The sequence below is a fragment of the Passer domesticus genome, chromosome Z (genome assembly GCF_036417665.1).
Source record: "Passer domesticus isolate bPasDom1 chromosome Z, bPasDom1.hap1, whole genome shotgun sequence".
Taxonomy (NCBI): Eukaryota; Metazoa; Chordata; class Aves; order Passeriformes; family Passeridae; genus Passer; species Passer domesticus.
This window is the reverse complement of record NC_087512.1, coordinates 17,319,260-17,338,545: the sequence shown is the minus strand read 5'-3', so window position 1 is coordinate 17,338,545 and position 19,286 is coordinate 17,319,260. Positions and strand designations below refer to the sequence as shown.

General features: G+C 35.5%; 1 long non-coding RNA gene across 1 annotated transcript; it reads right to left on the bottom strand.

Moving 5' to 3' along the window:
• Positions 1-1,815: 1,815 nt before the first annotated feature.
• On the bottom strand, positions 1,816-17,592 carry LOC135289515 (uncharacterized). The gene is made up of 4 exons (XR_010352273.1): positions 17,552-17,592; positions 13,309-13,420; positions 6,477-6,577; positions 1,816-1,961 (listed from the first exon to the last, which is right to left on the bottom strand). It is a non-coding gene; the product is annotated as an uncharacterized LOC135289515 (long non-coding RNA).
• Between the last annotated feature and the right edge of the window lie 1,694 nt (positions 17,593-19,286).

Here is a 19,286-nt window from a genome sequence, read left to right as displayed (position 1 = left end):
ACAGATTTAATTGCCTCCTTGGTAGATGTCCTGTATGGTATATTCCTGTAAACTTTGAAAATATATATTGATTTGTATCTGCAAATTTTTCTCTTTTATTTGTTTTTTATTTACATAAACACCTACTGTACAAAAAATATCTGTGGTACACAAAAGAAAATGCAAAAGGAGAGTAAAAGAGATATAGGTGTATTTAAGAACTAATTTCTTAGGTTTCTTTGGCAAGTAACTACAGGCGTTTCTCTTTCCATGTATTTATATTAAACACATATTAATAATTTCACCATATCTATTTTCACCTCTGCAGTTTGTGCTGTTTTAGATTTAGCCTGTTACCTAAAACGTACAGAGAAACTCAGCGCTTTTACTACAGCAAAGGCATTGTGAAGCTAAAATATCTCACTTAACCTCATAAAAATAAGTGGAATTATTTGGATTGTGGTTTGAGAAGCTGAAGCAAAATAACCCATTATCATCTGAGAGCCTTTTTCTTCTGATTTTTGGTAAATTTAGTTTTAAGTAAAATGAGAATGTTTCAGATCCCTTCTTCAGAATAGATAGCGCAGTACTGGTGTTCCCTAAGCATCAAGAGCTTCGGGTTTTTTTCGTAATTAGGATACCAGTTAATTAATTTTCTTTTCTGATTTTTTTATTTACTCTCATTGGAATGGTGGACATTCTTGAGTTTTTTGAAATTCAATCTTACCATTCTGTGAAGATTTTAATCTGCTTTTTCCCTCCTCAGTACCCCTCTTTCATCCCAATGCAGTAGAAATATCAGTTAAACTCTTCATAAAATACTAAAAATTGATTCTGATTTTTATACACCTCCTAGTAGCAAAGCAAGAGATGCAAATAGTATCATCCATTTTCTGTAAGTCTAAATTCCATCTAAATGTCTGAGAAGTGTGCAGCTTGATATAAAACAGCAACTTTTTCTCTCTGCTCTAGGGATTAATACCAATGTGACAGAAAAAAATAAAATTCTTAAAAATTTATCTTCTAAAAATGATTCTGTATGTGCTTCAACACCAACTTTTGTTTTAGGAATAAGTATAATAAGCTCTTATTGTTACCTTTTTTGAAGATGCAATTACTTATAGGCAAGGAGAACTAAGATAACGTGAGCACTATTGCTTTTACCATGCCTTTATAGAAGTAAGTTCACTTGCGTGGCAATGGTGCGTTTTCATTTTGAGGGCAACAAGCTATGTGCTGAAAAACACAAAAAATAGGGCTGAAGATGCCCTATTAGCATGTTAAATAATATCTGAATGGGTCATAATGGGAAAAGAGAAAATGCTCTTGAAGGTCATTTGTCATAGCTATAAATTGCCAGTTTTGACAATCAGTGATTGTCACCCAGGAATAAGAGCTCTGGATAGCAAATCCTTACTTGTGTTACCTGAACAACAGAAAGACTTCCATTCTTGCATGACCACAGGTGAATATTAAAACAGTGGGCACCCTCACTGCCATTGTTCACTTAGTTCAACACGCTTAGGAAGATGAAAATCAGATGACAGACATGCATAAGTAGTTCTTTAGAAAACTGCAGAGCTCCATAGGATGATGAAATATAAAAAAAAGAGGGTATACATCACAATAATGTAATGGGTTTTCTTTAGCTAATGGGTTTTGTTTTTACACACATGGAGGACTTGTTCTGGAAAACTGTCTTAGGCCTACTGAATTGTTAGTGATCTTGGAGCTCCAGTTCTGACAAGTCTAATCAGAAAAGGAAGGAGGTGTATTAAAAATGCATTAATGCATAAAGCCATAAGATGCATGGGAGACTTAGGGTTTTGCGTGAGCAGATATTTGCATTTCATCTTCTGTTTATCTTGCTGATCCTTCAGAAGAACAATCTTATAAATATCAAACCATTAATATGTTGAGTTGTCTTCAGAGCTCTAAAAGCCACTTGAGAGTGGTATAGAGAAGTTACTCCTTATTTGTTTCTGGAACAGAGAAAAGAAGAAAAAATAACTTGTATTTACAACAGCATTCTTTTTTTTTTTTCATGGTGATCACTTAAAATAAATGATTCCTGAATTTTTTTTTTCAGTTTTGTAATGCAACACTCTATAATTATTGTATCACATGATAAAATAGAAATAATTTCTCAAAAAATTATCATATGCATAATATGAACTCATTCTATTTCAGTACATTTCTTCTCCTTTCTCCAAAGTGGAATAATTTATTAGTTATCAATAATGTATGCTTATGTGTATTGTGCAGACTTTCTCTGCTTAATTTCCTCAGTGGTTTTGACTAATGTTTCTGCTTTTTGTGTTCTAACTGACAAATAATTTTTATACTCCAATGTATTTATTCATTATAGAAACAAACTTCTGTAATGACAGATCAAGATCTGAAGCTCTTATGTGCACAACTGTGCTGCCACAGAAGATTTATTGCAAATAATAAGTAAATAATAAGCATTGTACTATTCATGTGCATTGTATTTTTTCACGTGCATTGTATTTACCATCAGTACTTATTCGACATCTTATTAAGGATCTTGTCATATCTAAATACATGAAGGAAAACATTTCGTTTTACAGAAATCTTAGGTTTGGGGGGGTTTGGTACAGTTTTGGTATACCATGGAAAGCATAGTGGTAACAATTCTCAGCTTTTTTTAAGACATCCAAAGACAAAGGAATTTGTGCTTTTTTGAGACAGGTTTCATCTTGGTGTTTGGAATAAATATGGTGGTGACATAACTGTACTTTGGAGAATAATAAGAAATAAGAAACAGATATTGAAGAAACATAGTAAGAAACAGAATTGAATAAAGCGCACCAGAGGCAACCTTCAGAAGCTCACACTATTTGGTTTCCAGGAGCTCTTTTTCTTTCAAAGTGAAAATGGCATTGGTGTCTTCCTCCTAAGTAATGCACAAGTATAAATGACGCTTTCGAGTGTGTCTGGACCACTGCCTAATGCTTACCAAGTTATGGCACAGAGGAGGCTTTTATAAAGGATGTGCATTTGTGTCTGGGACATGACAGATTTGTACATGACTTCAGTCCTTTTTAAAATTCCAAAAGGTTGAGATAAACAATAGGAAACAAGGAATATATATTCTATGCCTGCTGCAATTATACAGACTTAATATACCTTCAGAAATTCATTGGGCATAGTATGGTCAGCCAGACCTCAGGGAAAGAGTTATTCTCTTATCACTTCTAGGAGAAGAATCTAATTTCAATTTGAAATTTTAAAAAAATTTAGAGGATGGTTTGAACCCTTCTCTAGTGTGAAAAGCACTTTCAGAAAAGTTGTACTGTAACAGGGATGCTCTCCAATGTAGGTCTGAAGTATGTAGGTCTGTGTTAAAGAAAGGAGTTGAGATAAAATTGTGAGACAAAAAAAAAGGGACATCTCTTATCTAACTGCTTTTTCCCCTTCCATCAGGGTGATACTATATTGAAACACAGAACTTGCAATAACCTGCAATTCGTATCATCAGAAATCTGCTACAGCTTCCTGTCTTGCTGCCTATCTGATCCTAGGTTATTATAGATTTAGATTATTAAAAAAAATTTCACTTTGAAGCAGGAGTATTGTTGGTATTTGGTCAAATTTACTGTTGCACAGAGATTCAGAAAGTGCTTAAAAATATTCTTATGTTGGCATAGGGAAATGTTTGAATGGGGAATGAAATCTCTAAGACAGAAAGGATGGCTGGTTGTGTACCAGATGGTGAGGAGTCTCTCTACAGCAAGAGTCTTCAACTGGATCATATTCCCGAAACTGTTTTTTGACCAGTTCTTAAAACCTCTCTGGCCTGTGGTCCTGCATGCCTACTGCAGTATGTGCATGTTTCATTTCTCCTGATTACTACAGAGTACATATAAAGCATCTAACTATATTAAGGATGAACAAAATGCTGTCCTGTGCTATTACTCCTACATCTGTATGAACAGTTTTTACTGAATAATAACAAGTGTCTTCTCTGAGTACAGTTTAGTCAATTCTGCAGTAGGAACAGCTGGGAAATCTCTTTGTCTCATGTAAAAGTCGCATACCTTGGTGACACATATTAACAGCAGATAGACAAATCATGTACCTGTTCCATTAAATCAGATGTAGCCCTTTTATCTGCTGGCTTTTCTTACACAACCTTGTTATTGTTTTTGTTTCTTTTTGATTATCATTAGTTAGAATTTTAATACTGGAGGCTCTTCAGACTGATTATGCTGTGGACACCTTAGGATGTCTATCATCTCCTCAGGCAGCCTGGTGTATACCAGGGAGCCAAGAGGAAATACCTTGATTGTAAAGTTATCCAGATTATTTTCAAATAATTGCAAGAAAATAAAGCAGTGAACTGATATTCTCAAATGCAAAACAGCAACATTGTTTTTACATTGACTTACAAAGTTATATTCTATTTCTTATTGAAATACCAATATAGTTTTTGGTAAATTTTTTTCCAGAAAAAACTATTTCTCTCCATTGAAATTTGTCTCTTGTATTGGATACTCATGCATTTTTTGAAAATGTAAATGCCATGCACTCTTCAGACTCCTCTCACTAAGTTTAAAAAGGATTCAAATTCAAAAACATTTCTGTAAATTGAAAAATTGATAGTAAATCTAAGAAATATAAACCTAAAAATGACTAGGGTTTTTTCATCCACAGTGATGTGGGTTTCGATTTTTTAACTCAATCATTAATCAGAATTGAGATTGTTTACTATATTTTTTCATTCTCTTTCCCAAATTTTCCTGGAGATAGTGCTATATTTAATCTTTGAACTTAACTCTTGTTCCAGACTAGATGTGCCAAATCAGATTGGAAAGCAGGTAGTAGCATTTTGAACCTGAACTATGTGTCTTTTCTTGCTTTTTAGGATATAACTGTTTTTTGTTGTTTTCTGCAAAGGTTTTGTTACAGAGACTCTCATTGAAGCATCCTAACAACATCACAGAGCAGTGACCTTTCTAGCTCAGTTTTCCGGCTTAGATAACATTTAGTGTGACAGTTACTAAAAGGCAATTTCCCAATAGTTATCTGTGGAGAACAGATTGAGCTCTTAAAATTAATAGAAGAATTTAAAAATCTTAATAGCAGGAGTAACAGTAGTTATTTATGCATTAATTGATTTAAATTTGGCACTTCGGTCTCTGAATATTTTCATTATAAAACCAAAAATTAGTGGAAAAGTTGTGTGCGTAAGTCAACTGTCCCCACACATAACTATTCATTTCCTCAGCTGCTGCTTACACACAATTTAAAATCTTTTTCTCCAGTACATGGAACTATTTACTCTGAAGACAGACTAATTGGAGAGTCATTCATGCTAAGAATGTGTGGAGCTTTTGATGGAGTGCTGCAGCAGAGCACTGGCATGAAATGAATTGCTTAACCATAACACTTTTCACTGAATGACACAAGTGTCATATGTAGTGGGAAACAATATTGACTAGAGCAATGACACAATCAAGTCTGAATTTTTAAATAAAATTTTGAAAACAAGAAAATTATTTTGTTTTTAATAAAATCCCTTGAGTCTCAGTATAAGAAGGCTTATTTACTTTTACTCCAGGACCACCTCCTCACTAGTTCATTTACATGTGTGCACAAGCCAGCTTCTCCTTATGCTTCTTTCATGTGGTAGAGACACTTGAATACTAAATGTACATTTGTGGCATCATAAGATGACATTTTCATGGCATTAGTCATTGTCATTGTAAGGTAACATGGAACTTCACATAATGTGCTGAAAATATCCATGAATTAAGGACCAGCACAGCAAAGCAATATAAAATGGCAGTCTTGTGGTCAGTCTTCTTTTTTTTTTTACTTAGGTATGTTTAAATCTGGTCTTAGTAAAATCAAAGTTCAGTATTCACATTTTAAGTCATTGGCTTTGCTGTATATTTAACATTGGAAGAACTTAATATATGACAGCATAACAGTTTGTATGAGGATGACAGATTTATATTAACCAGTATATAGGTTGTTTTAGTGGTTTGAGGTTCTTTTTTCTGAATTCTGAAGCTCAGACTAAAAGCATGTGCTACTATCATTTTTTAAACTCCAAAGACTTGAGAAAAATAGATGGAGGTAAAAATAACATAATGATGTAATATAATAATGCTTAAAGAAAGTTGTTAGTGTTGGCAAATAATAAAAGCATATTATTGTTTTTACCATAGTAATGCTGTGTCTCTTCACCCAAATAATGCTAAATGTAAGTATCCTATAGTTTTGTGAAATAAAGAAATGTGTAGCAATAGGACTCGTGTGTTAGAATATGATTGAAGAAAGAAGAGGGTTACCGAAAGTCACAGATTGTAGGTTTGTGGGAAAAGGGGCTTGAGTTAGGTTATGAGGAAAGCCAAAAATCAGAATGCTTAGGGGGTCTCACATGAAGGTCAGATGCACTGAGTGTGTAATAAGTGGGAGGCAATGCAGCAGCCATTATCTTCCCCCTGACAAGAGAGCAGCTCACTGACCTCGTATGTTGACAAATGGAGAGGAAAACTCTGCACTGAGATGTAAATTCCCCACGCAGGTCCCTCATGAATATCTTGTTTCCAGAATTCAAGCCAGTGACCTGGAAAACAAGGTTCCTCCCCAATCAAAATGACAGGCAGAGCTGGTTTCCTGTTAGGAAGACTACTAGATGTGTAAAAAAATTATGATTTCTGAGAAGAAAAAAATGAGATGTCACACAGAGCAAAATATTACTTTCAAATGGTCTTCTGCATCTCCCTTGAATGGCAGCTGTTAAGAATTCAATTGTGTGTATGACACACTGCAATGCAGGATGGAAGTTCTGTTGGGGAGCAAAAATGAATAGAAATTTTCAATTCAAATACTCATTTGAGAATATTTGAATATCTGTCATTCTTTTTAGCCTAAAGGTTAATTCTTGAAAAGAATTTCCATTAGTAACACAAATTGTAACCTTGTCAAATCCTCTTATGTAATGCATCAATGCTGAAAGACATACTCTGCAAAACTGTACTATTAAATACATAACCTTGGTTCATGGAGAATTTATACTTTTAGCAGTTTCTTTGATTTGTCAGTTATTTGTATAAGATTTTATGGTTTTGTCTATGTACTTGTGTCAGCATATAGAGAACATTTTGTAAATGTTACTATATTCTTTTTTGCATATGTATGTTCTGTTGCCATGCTCTCTTTATTTCATAGATAGTAATTAACAAAATTGTATGATGCCATTGTCCTCACACAAGACAAGTGGCTGTCTAAGGAATTCTCTTCAGTATGACAGATCTCTTTTCTCATTCTGTGCATGTATGCCAATGTTATATAAGGATGTCCATTATTACATTTCTGCAGTCCTGATTCCTTGTAGAGAGATAAAGCAATTATAATTTTTCTTTCTGGATGATGATTTAGCTCTTATTTCACCAACAATCAGGATGCAGAATTATAGAGTATTTGGATAAATATCATAAAGTTTAATATGAAAGGATGGCCAAATTTGCACCATAAGCTGTGGGCATGGGGAATATAGATTTTTGTTCGAGACAGAAAGCCTAAAGGTACTGTGGTTATCCAGTCAACAGCTTCATTTACTTAAATAAATAAATAAAACTACAGGAGTTAATTTTATAAATTAAGTTTTTTTCTACTGTGGCTAGGTTTCTATGCTCTGAAAACTTCAGACAGATCCACTAGAAGTTTTGAAGAATGATGAAATAATTTATTTTTATCATGGTAATAAAATCTGTTTTCCATTAAATATTTTTAAAAGTTTTTGGCTTTTTTAAAATTAATTTAAATAATTATCTGCACTTCACTATATTATCTTCCTTCATTCTCTTTAATTCTCAGTTGCACCATGCACTGATGTAATGTTCATGCTGTTTCTACTGCTTGGTACAATTTTTGTTAAGAGACAGCATGGTCGGAGTTTGCACACAGATCTTAGGCAGAATGAATATGTTAATAAGCCCCAACCTCAGGTTGCACACTCAAATTACTATCAATTGTGCATGCAATTTTTCCAGGCTATTTGTTCTGAGAATAAGTACTAAATTATGCAGTCAATGCAGTGTCATGTATGAGTACAAAAGAGGAATTTGTTCAAATATTTCCAAAAAATGAATATTTTTGTGTGCAAATATGATGAAATTCAATTATTTTATGCACCCACTTTAGCAGTTTGGGAACAGGAAGACAAAAAACTTATCATATTAAAGGTAGGAATGAAATGCTTGTAAGAGAGGCAGCTAAGCTTGTGACTTAAAGCAGATGTATGTATTTCATTTATTTGGAACCAGTTATTGGCAGGCCTTTTCAAATTGCTTAGTCTGCATAAAATCCTGAATACTGAAAAACTAATAGAAAAACATTATTATGATCTGTTCCTAATGGGGGATATATTATCAAGAAACTGCATTGCTTATAGTTCCTGTTTATTTCCTTGTTAAAGGCTGTTTTCAAACTCACACATATTTGTTAAGAGAATACACTTTGGTCACAAATCTAAGATTGCCTGACACTGAACAAAGTTCACATCTGTCCAAGCAGGAGATCAAGTGCAGGCAGCATATCTACTCTGAGGCTTTGACTCTGCTCTTTCATGATTTTTGTTTAAATGTGTCAGTTCATTTTTCTTGGAATAGCAGGTATGAAGTATAAGCATACTGGGTGTACTTAGTAGGGTGTGTTTTAAATAGTCTGTGACTCACACATATTCTTTAAGTTTGTAGCTTTACACCTTTCTTAACACTATGTCTGCAAGCCCTATATGCTCTGTCTCATGTACTCCAAAGCACGTACTAGATACTACCAATACTCTTCTAACACATTGAAAATGTCCAAGCTGTAAAGCTCTCCCAAAGTAAAACACAATGAAAAGCAACTATAGGTGTCTGTGTGTGTGTGTCTGTGTAAGTCAATCCCACACTTTCAGAGCAATGGGAAACAAATTTGGGAGGTATTATGAAGCCTTTGCATGGAACAAACACAATTTTGGAAGAATGAGGAATGATGTATTTGGAACAAGATCGATATGGATAACCTTAGAAAAGAAACACAATTTTAGATCCTCTTGGAGTAAACGTGTTAAGTAAGCTAACTTCTAGAAACAGACAGCAGCCCCAGATCTGCACTTGCTAGACTAATGTGATTTGAAGTCATGGAGTTGCAGATGAAAATAACTTGAATTCATGTGGAAAGGTTTCCACTGAAGGTCCCTAACATTAACTTATGAACTTGTTGGCCATCTCAGAAACTCCTCCACTATATTGGTTTGACAAGCCCCAAATCTTTTCTCAAAAAGGGATGAATTTCCTTGGGTAATTGTGGTAGCCGTGTCCTGACATCTGCATTTCTAGTGCAAGACAGGAGTAGACAACTGCATGGTAACTTTGAAGATCTACGACAACGATTCAGGGGCTGGTGAAATATGTCTATAAACATGTGGGCTTTCCTCTCCTCTGTAAAAGATGGCACTAGTAGACATTAGGTTACATCAAGTTCTCAAGTACAGGATGCAAGTTTAGAAAATTGAATTGCACATTGTGCAAATGTATAGCTGTGATACCCTATATGGGGTTAGGCATCAAGCAAAGATCATTCAGTCATCACAATTTGTGGTATGAAGTCAGATAGTCTGCTCCTGTCTGCTCCAGCTTTGTCTGTGTGTGTAGAAGAGAGTTGAGATTCCATGACACTGAAGACAATGTATATTCACAACCTAATGAATCCTGAAAACATTTTAAGACTTCACAACCCTTGCCCATTATCCTGCAATCATAAAAAAAATTCTTCATTTTAATCTGGCAGTAAATTTAAAAAATGCTGTTATATTTTGTAAGTGGTAAAGTTTGAATATCTGCAGTTAAAAACACATTTGCATTTGTTTAAGGAAGCTAGTGTTATTTTTTGTTCAAAGAAAGGGGGAAATGTTTTGCTCCATACAATGGGGAAGTCCTGTAAATGAGTTTGCATAGAAGTCAAGAGGGATTGTATATTTCCCCTTTTGGCTGGGACTTCCAGATCCAATCTGAGGATGAGAAGTAAAAGATGCCTGCTGACACAGGCACCAGCATGGAGCTGAGCTTGCTAGAAACTGTTTTCAAATGAGTTATACTAAATTAGATTTAGCCACAGCCAAAGAATTTCTGCCTGAATTTCTTGGTTGGAAGATTATCTTTAAAACTGATTTTCAACCAATTTGGTGCTATGTGTGTGTTCCAATCTACACACCCAGGTTATAGGAAGGAGGATCTAAGCTGGAGTTGCTGAGAATGGCAGAGTTACTGTCAGAAGCTTGAAATGTAGGACATGTTGTAGCATAAACAGCAGTTTCAAATTATCAAGACACCTGGAGTTGTGCAGTCTTTTAAAGTAGCATTTAATTTTCAAGAGGACAAAAATCAAATATTTCTGTGCCCTTAAATGTTCACAGTATTTTTTCAAAAGATGTCTGACATTTATTTTAGGTGATAATTTGAAACCTAGAGATGAAAGAGGTTGAATTTAAGCTGCAGTAGGTTACACATCAATCACCAGTTGACTTCTACAGAAAGCTATTGAGGATTATCTCAATGAATGCTATGAGGAATATAAGGAATAATATTTAATTGTAATTGAGGAGTGGAAGTGTGAGGGAAAGACTTATTTTTCAGTGTCTAGAGGCTTTGAACACTAGCTGCCTACAGAGAAACACTCAGACTGAGATAAACTTGAGGACACTTACCCAACAAGAACTAGACTGATTCCTTTTCCTGGAAAGAAAGCTACATTTAATCTCATTTATTACTCCAAAAATATTTCCTCATCTTCATAATAGGTAAGCATCCTGATTGTAGGAACACAACAATTGGTCTTACTGACAGGCCAGATAAAAAAAGAACTTTTACAGGGTTGTAAACAAAATTCTTGTAACTATGCTCAAAACAGTGTCCCTTTCCCCCAGCTGTGGCTACTAGATGCTAAGCTAAGTAAAATGAAAAATTAATACACTGAAAATAGCTCTTTAAAGATAGTCAAGTCAAAGTTAAGCTTATTTTTTTAAACATCAAATCTACCAATTTCTATCTTTGTATTATATATCTTGCTCTTTTAAAAGGGCTAAGGCAGCAAGAGATAAAGGGACTTGTGTGCATGCTCCTGCATCCAGCCGTCCTGGAATACATATCCTTGGGTATTCTCCAAACACTTCACTTTGAAGTATGAGAGTAAACAAATACATATGAACTTCTGGTTTTAATAATACAGAGGACACCACTTCAGGTGAAATGTTCAGTCTATACACAGCTATTAATATTAAGATACATTAATGTGAATCCAGATAGAATGAGTTTTGTGTCACATACCTACAGTTGTTCTCTGGGTCTCTCATTGAGCATTAGGAGACTATGATGGCATTTTTTTTTCAAATTTTCCAGCCAGCAATTTGATGAAGAATGGCCTCACAGACAGAAACACTGATATGTATTATAGAATCATACAATGACTTGAATTGGAAGGGACTTTAAAGGTAATCTTATTCCAACCATCCTTCTGTGGGCTTCCACTAGACCAGGTTGCTCAGAGTTCCACCTAGCCTGGTCTTGAGCACCTCCAAGGGTGGGGCATCCACAGCTTCTCTGGGCAACCTGTTCCAGTGCCTCACCACCCTCGCAGAAAATGCTCTTGTATAAAGTCCCTCTCTGTATATCTTTCTTGTATGTTCCCTTCAGGTACTGGAAGGACACAATTAGGTCATCCCTAACCTTTTTTTCAGGCTGAACAATTCCAACTCTCTCAGCCTTTCCTCATAGGAAATGTGCTCCATCCCTCTGTTCTTTGTGTTCCGCCTCTGGACTGTCTTCAAAGGTTCATATCCTCCCTGTGCTGGGGGCCCAGCTCTGGATGCAGTGCTCCAGGTGGGTGTCAGCAGAGCAGAGCAGAGGGGCAGAATCCCCTCCCTGCCCTGCTGCCCACGGGGCTCTGGATGCAGCCCAGGACACGTTTGGCTCTCTGGGCTGGTAGTGCCATGGCCGGGGCATGTGCAGCCTCTCAGCCACAGCACCCCCAAGCCCTTCTGAGCAGCGCTGCTCTGGGGCTGTTCATGCCCAGCCTGTGTTGAAAGTGGGGCTTGTCCCTGTGGATATCCTGTCATTCAGGTGTGTCAACCACAGCACTCAGCCTGGTATCACTGCCAATTCACTAAGGACACAATCAGTCCTTCCATCTATGTTATTAAAGATATCAAATAGAGACCCCTGAGTGACACTGCTTGTCACTGATGTCCATCAGGACCCTGAGCCATTGACCACCATCCTCTGGATGGGGCTGTACAACCACTTTCTTATCCATCTAACAGTTCACTCATTGAATAGACCTCTCTCCATTTTAGAGAGAAGGATGTTGCAGGGGAGAGTGTCAAAAGGTTTACAGAGTCCAGATAGACGACATCTGTAATCCTTCCCTTGTCCACTGATGGAGTTGCTTGATCACAGAAGACCACTGAGTTGGTCAGGCAGGACTTCCCCGGGTGAAGTTGTGCTGGATGTCTCAAATCATCTCCCTGTACTCCATGAGCTTAGCCCAGCTTTTAGGAGGATCTGTTGCATTTATACTCTTTTAAAGAGGGTACAACATGTCCCTTTTCCCAGTCACCTGGCACTTCACCTGACTGCCATACTTTTTCAAATATTGTGGAGAGTGACTTGGCAGTTACATCAGCAGATTCACTCAGGACTCTGGGATGCATTCCACCAGATTCCAGAGGCTTATGTAAGTTCAGATTTCTCAAGTGGTTATGAATTGATTAGTTACAGTGGATGGGGCTTTTCTTCCCCAGTCACCATCCTGCTATCAATTCACCTAAGAGGTGTGGGAAGAAAGGTTGTAATTGAAAACTGGACTAAAATGTTTGGTGGGTTCCTCAGCCTTCTAGTTACCTGTTGTTACTAGTTTGGCAGGGTTATCAGAGGCGATTTACCTTCTTTGACCATTCTTTTCTGGTTTACATGCCTATAAAAGCCCTTTCTGTTATTCTTTGCGTATCTTGCCAGGATCAGTTCCAGTTGCCTTAGGCCTTCCTCAGCCCATCCCTACAAAAGTGAGCTTCCTCGTTATAGCATTCCCAGGTCAGCTCTCTATGTATTTGCTTCTTCCCCTTTACTTTGACAGAGAGGTGCTTGCTCAGCCATGCTGGTGTCTTGCCCTTCTTGCCCAATTTCTTGTGCATCGAGAGCCAGCTCTTGCACTCCCTTGTCACTGGGCAGCTGCCCAGGGAATCCCACTGACTATCTCACTGAAAAGCTGGAATTCTGCTTTCCTAATGTTTAGGGTCCAGACTTTAGGCCTTACCTAATCCATATGCTCAGGATTGCAGGTTCCACCAGTGAATGATTACTGCAGTCCAGCATGCCTCCAATCTTGACATCCTCAATTAGCTCACTTATACTGATGACCATCAGATCTATGTGATATATTTGTAGAAAAAGAGAGGAGACCTATTTTAAAATTCTGAAGTTATGGAATATTTGTTTTATGAGCCTTCATTTTGAAGTTGTCTATAAGCTGTCAAAAAACCCAGTTATACTAGAAAAATGGTCTTATCTATCTAATCTACATTTATTGTAGCACTTATAATTATATATCAATGTGCATGTAACAGGTTTGTGATGCATGCTTGCATTTGCCATGAACATGAAGTAGCAGCCAAAATGACTATACAGTGACTGTTCTTTCTACACATTCCTCAGAGAAGATGGGAGACAGCTTTATAAAAATACTGCTGAATGAAAGTACAGATAAAAGGGGCAAAATTCATAAATATAACAATTTATTGACTATCTCCGTGCAACTTCTCTCAGATTTGAAAAAATAATGCAGAAAAAAATTCTATTTAATGGTGTACAGTGCATCCAAGCAAGTGTGCTTTGAGACTGCCATGTAATGAGACTGTTGCAGTCCATTGAGTCCATTGACCCTATGTTAGGCCAGGTGTTTAATTAAATGAACACAATACATTTCATTGTGGTGATGTACTTTGGTCTTCTACAAACATTCACTGAAATAATTCTGCTCTTTAAAAGCAATATGTCCTTCAACATTAACTAAGGCCTTGTGAACTTCATACTAGCCATTATTTATAACAGTAAACACAAAATAATACAAGAAAAAAGATACGTGCATAGAGTATTTATAGGACCATATTTTTATGCAACTGGGCTGACTTAAAGAACCCAAGACATCTGTTTCTCACTAGTCTGAATGAATCAGACATACTGAAAATAGGACTATTCCTCATAATTTTAATGTGAAATGTGGTAAAATCTGTTGGGGTGTGATTTTTCTTTTATTTAATACTATACTATATTTGACTTTTGATTTGATTTTTACTTTGATTTTAAAAGCACTATTCTTCTATGGAAACCCATGAATTTTACTTATTTATTTATTCTATGAAAGACATAAGCCCTAAGCAGAAAGTATGGCAGGTTCAATAATGACAAAGGCTTCTCTTCTTTTTTTGCTTCAGGCCAAGCAGACTGACCAAATTCTGATCCCAAAATTAGGATAATCTTGGGGTTGCTGTAATGATGCTCTAACTGCTTATGTTTGATAATATTAAAAATTTGGTGTAATATAAAAGATAGCATATTATAACTCTTTCTAAGTCAAATGGAAAACCCTCAAATTCATTGATTAGAATTTTTTTCCAACCAGATATTTCCCTTAAATTAAAAATATGATTTGTGACTAATTAAAACAGTAATTTCTACTGCTATATTTACACTTTTCTGTATGTGATACCATGCTATCTGCATCACTATATATATCATTGTAGAAGTTCCCTGGTTAAGTTAAAACTAAGAGAAACGATGACATATTTGAAAATGCTTTATTTTACTAGGGATTATTTCTTGCACTGAAAATCTCTAATCAAGAGGCTAAAAAATGATAGGAAACTGAAATCTCTAGAATCTCCCTCACAGAGATATCTCTGATATTTGACTAAATAGAGCAACTACTCAAAATTATTCATGATCAGTTTTATTCTATGTTTTTGGAAAAGAACCCCAAAAACCTACAAAAACTGTCAGGATCCTCTCAGATTTTGAGAGTAAAGTAAATAGGATTGAATCTCTGCATGTTTATGGTAGTTAATATGTAGAGAGAACACTTTTATAGAATTAGTTTGGCTCCTGTTCAGAATCTAGCAATATCCATAATAAATTTCAGTTTAAATCTCTTGTAGAGATGAATAAGTAGAGGATTAACATATTTTTCTGCTGTGTTCTTAGTACTTATCTTGGCAGTTGACTTATCTGCAGAAACAAAAGGAAAAAATATATTCTCATTTGGGCCAAAACCGAATTGTTTTTAAAATAAATAATGAAGATTTCCATTTTAAAGATAAATATAGTCACATTTTTATAAGTGTTTTTTTGTAATCTTTTAAAGGTTAAATGAAAATTCAGCTGAATGAAGAGGACTGATACATTTTTTATCTCATGCAAGTTGTGTTGAAAGTTGGTTTAGAATCCTTTTGACTCTTCCAAAAAAAAAAAAAAAAAACCCAAAAAAGCCTGGAATGAAACAAAATGTGCATTAAATCCTCTGTATCCAGCTGAATTTTCATGTAACCTTTACAACTTTACAAAAAATATTAGTGAATTCTGCAGTCTAGACGGAAATCATCAGAAATGTAGTTGAGCCACCATACACAAAAAATGTTCTTTTTTGGAGCAGAGAGATAGGGAAAATCTCCAAATTTCAGGGACAAGTTGCATTTCCTGAAGGGTGCTTCATTACGAGACAGACTAAATTTTTTCCATTTGTGAAAATGGGGAAGGATAAAAGATGAAAATATTTATTCATGACGTGGCCAATTCTCAGAGTAGCTTAGATTCTACTTTGTTTCCCTTTTCAACATTCTCCAGATATTTTCTGATCTCATGCAGTCACTAAATTGGAGAAAAATAGGATTTGTTTCATAGGCTTTCCTTTCCCTACAGCATTACGTTTGTTTTATTTCAGACTTCTGGAAGAATACCCAATCCACTATAAGATTTTCACTCAAAATCACCCTTGTGTTAAGAGAGGCTTATTAAGCTGTTTCACAAAAATTGAAGATTAATACTCATATGACAACAGGCTGAAATACTGATAGATTTATGAATTCTATAAATATTATTGATTTAATGTAATATGATTTTATAGAAAAGTTATTACTTGTGGAAGCATATTATAAAGAGCTTTAATGCTCAGCATAGGTATGCCGCAGTATATAAATCAGACTTAAAACTTCTCATGATGGAAAACAATACTGAGATATTGGAAAATCACTACCTTTGTTTCATTTTAAATTTGTTTTATCTGGAAGATCTAAAATGTACTCCTGTCTCCTATGAATACTGTGCTTTATAATTCTGCAACAGATGTAATTTCCTGTTTAAAATCATATTCAAATTTTTTAAGGAACTTCATTGTTTCATGACAGGTGAAATGATATTTCACTACAGAGAGTTTAGTACCCTTATGAATATTTATAAGCATAGTTTCCACAACTGTACAGCAGACAATCAATTTCAGTGATTTTCATATGCAGTGGATTATAAAGTTTTCTGGTTTTTTGTCCTTTTCCAAATAAAATTGTTATCCTTTCTTTTTTTTTTTAATTTGCTTTAAAATCTGATAAAAATTACAGTATCTTCCTCTAGTGTTCTAGAGCCTGCCAAATGCCACCCACAATAAGAAAAACACTAGCGTCTTTGCAGACCACTGTTCAGCCATCACGCTGACAAAATAATTGTAGACCTCATATTAGACAAACTGCATGAGGAACAGGACACTCAGCCCTTGACAGAAGCTGGTGGGCTATTAAGGAAGTAGCCAAGTAGCAGCATGCTGTTCTGACACTTTTCTTGCAGTGGATGAATAAAGAGTGACTCCTCTGAGTGAATGCCAAGGCATCATGATTAGCATAATTAGAGCATACCTTTGTGGCACGATTATATCTGTAAGAAGTTGCAGCAAGAAAGGCTTGGTTGCAATTGGTGATATGCCTCATTATCTAAATACACAGCTTCTGATTTCAAAGGCTGTCAAGTGAGAAGGAGTAAAACTACACTTCACTTGCCCTGGTGTTACCTGATAGAAACCTTAAATACCTTTTTCCTCAGCTTAAAGTTTTGCTTTGTGCTACCTTTATGCTTTATATTAACAGCTGAGCCAGATAAAACAATTTTCCTCTACAAAGTATTACCAATTGCCAGCTGCCTAAGCAATAACAAATATAGGAAAATCACACAAATTTCTACCCTGTTGTAGGACTAACTGAAGGGCAGAACACACTTCAGTACATGGCTCATTGTGCCTTTTCAAAAGTACTAATATAATAAAGTGTGATACAACACAAGTATGATGCTGAAACCCAGGAGTCTCTTAAAAGCTTTCTCCAGCAAATCTATTCAAAGACAAGTCTAGTGTATTTACATAGTAATAATAGTTCTTGTCCTTATAAAGATAATATTTCAGCATAGTTGGAAAACTTTTCTGCTGATATCCTCTCACAGTGCAGCTCCTATTCTTTATTACTCACCTCTCTCTGGGTTTCTGTTTTCTCCACTGCACCTGCAAACCTCAGACACAAACATGACCAAAGCTGCTTTTGCTAACCTGAGTGGTTCAGTTCATGATGTCATAAAACAAGTTAGAAGTCTGCATCTGTAGCAGACTGGAGCAGACAGTAAATACTTGGTTAACTGTATAGGATAAACATGATTAGAGTTATGTTAGTTGGGCTGCAATGAGGGCTAACTCCTCCTCAGCTCCCTCAGCTCACTCTATGTGCGATAGCCTGTGCACGGTCAGTCTGTCAGCTGGTTCTGGTCAGTCTTTCCCTGACCAGCACAGGAGCAGAACCTCTGGCTCACTTGGTCTAGGAACTGAAGACTGGAAAACTATTATCTCTTTGTCCAGTGCTTTCAGTTGTCACCACTGTTGAACTTAGTTGACATCTTCCACTTGGCTCCATATTATTCTTCAGCTCACATAATCATGTTGCGCTTTCTAAAATTATTTGTAGGGATTATCTCTTTCTTCCTTTACCAGCCCTTTCAACTCCTCGTTTTCTCTCCTGTATGCTGTACAGTGAGCTTTTCCTTAAATATTTTTGTTTTCTTCCCTTTCTTTGGCAAAGCAATTTCCTTTTGCTATATATTGCACAGCAAAGTCATAGCAGATCTTCACAATACTTTTGGATATTCTTGTGAACCAGTATTTATAAAAAAAGGAAAAAACCCAACAAAACAGAGATCGGTTAATTGGTTATTAAAAAGTTTTCCATTTATAATTCAAAAGACAATTTATGAAATTTCTTGCCTTTTAAAAAATTATTTTCTGAAAATATTATGTTGTACAAAGACTTTCTTTATCAAAGGTGGGAAAATGAAATCACTCTTTTCATTAGGAGGATTTTTCCATTTCTCAGATGAAAAGTATTTCTTCCATAAATCTGTTTTTTCTGTTTTCTTCCTTAAACAAGAACAAGAACAACAACAAACCCCACAAAAAAGCCAAACCTCCGCCCTCAAAAAAAAAAAAAAACCCAAAAAAAAAAACCCAAACCAAAAAAACACCACATCCAGATCAAGTCTGTTCACAAGCCATTATTGATTTATCAGTGAGAAATGCATTGTGATTTTTGAGCCAGTTATCCACATGCTGTATTTTTTCAGAGGTCATACCTCTTTCTTGTGAGCTTCTCTCTATACATACAAAAACCTAGAAAAAACATGAAAATTAGTCCTGGTTCTGTGATAAGCTTTTTGTGCCCGATATTATATGGCAAAACCTAATGTTGCAAATAACCTGGCTTTATTATAGCCTTGGAAAATATCAGGGCATGCTATCTATGATTTTTTCCCAGTCATTCTTTCTAAAGGCAAGGAAGGAAGAAGTGAATGAAAACCACATTTTTTACCACCTACACACATACTTATGGAGACATTTTAGGCAAAGAAAAACTTATTTTTCATTCATAAATCTCCTAAGAAATAAATTCCAGATAAAAGAAAATAATTCCACATAGCCAGAATCTGAATATACCTGTGTAAGGGAAATAAGGACAAGTACGTAAATTAAACTAATTCACATAATTTGAAGGAATGATTCTTGCTTCAACTTGATAAGTAGACTTTATAAAGGATGTTTATCTAGAAGACAGATAAATATTAAAAGTAAAACTTGAAAGTGTTTTTAAGTCTCTATCTTGTTAAACAACTACTACAACTAGTGTAAGAGTCTTATCCTCTTCTCACTGAAAACTCCCAAAA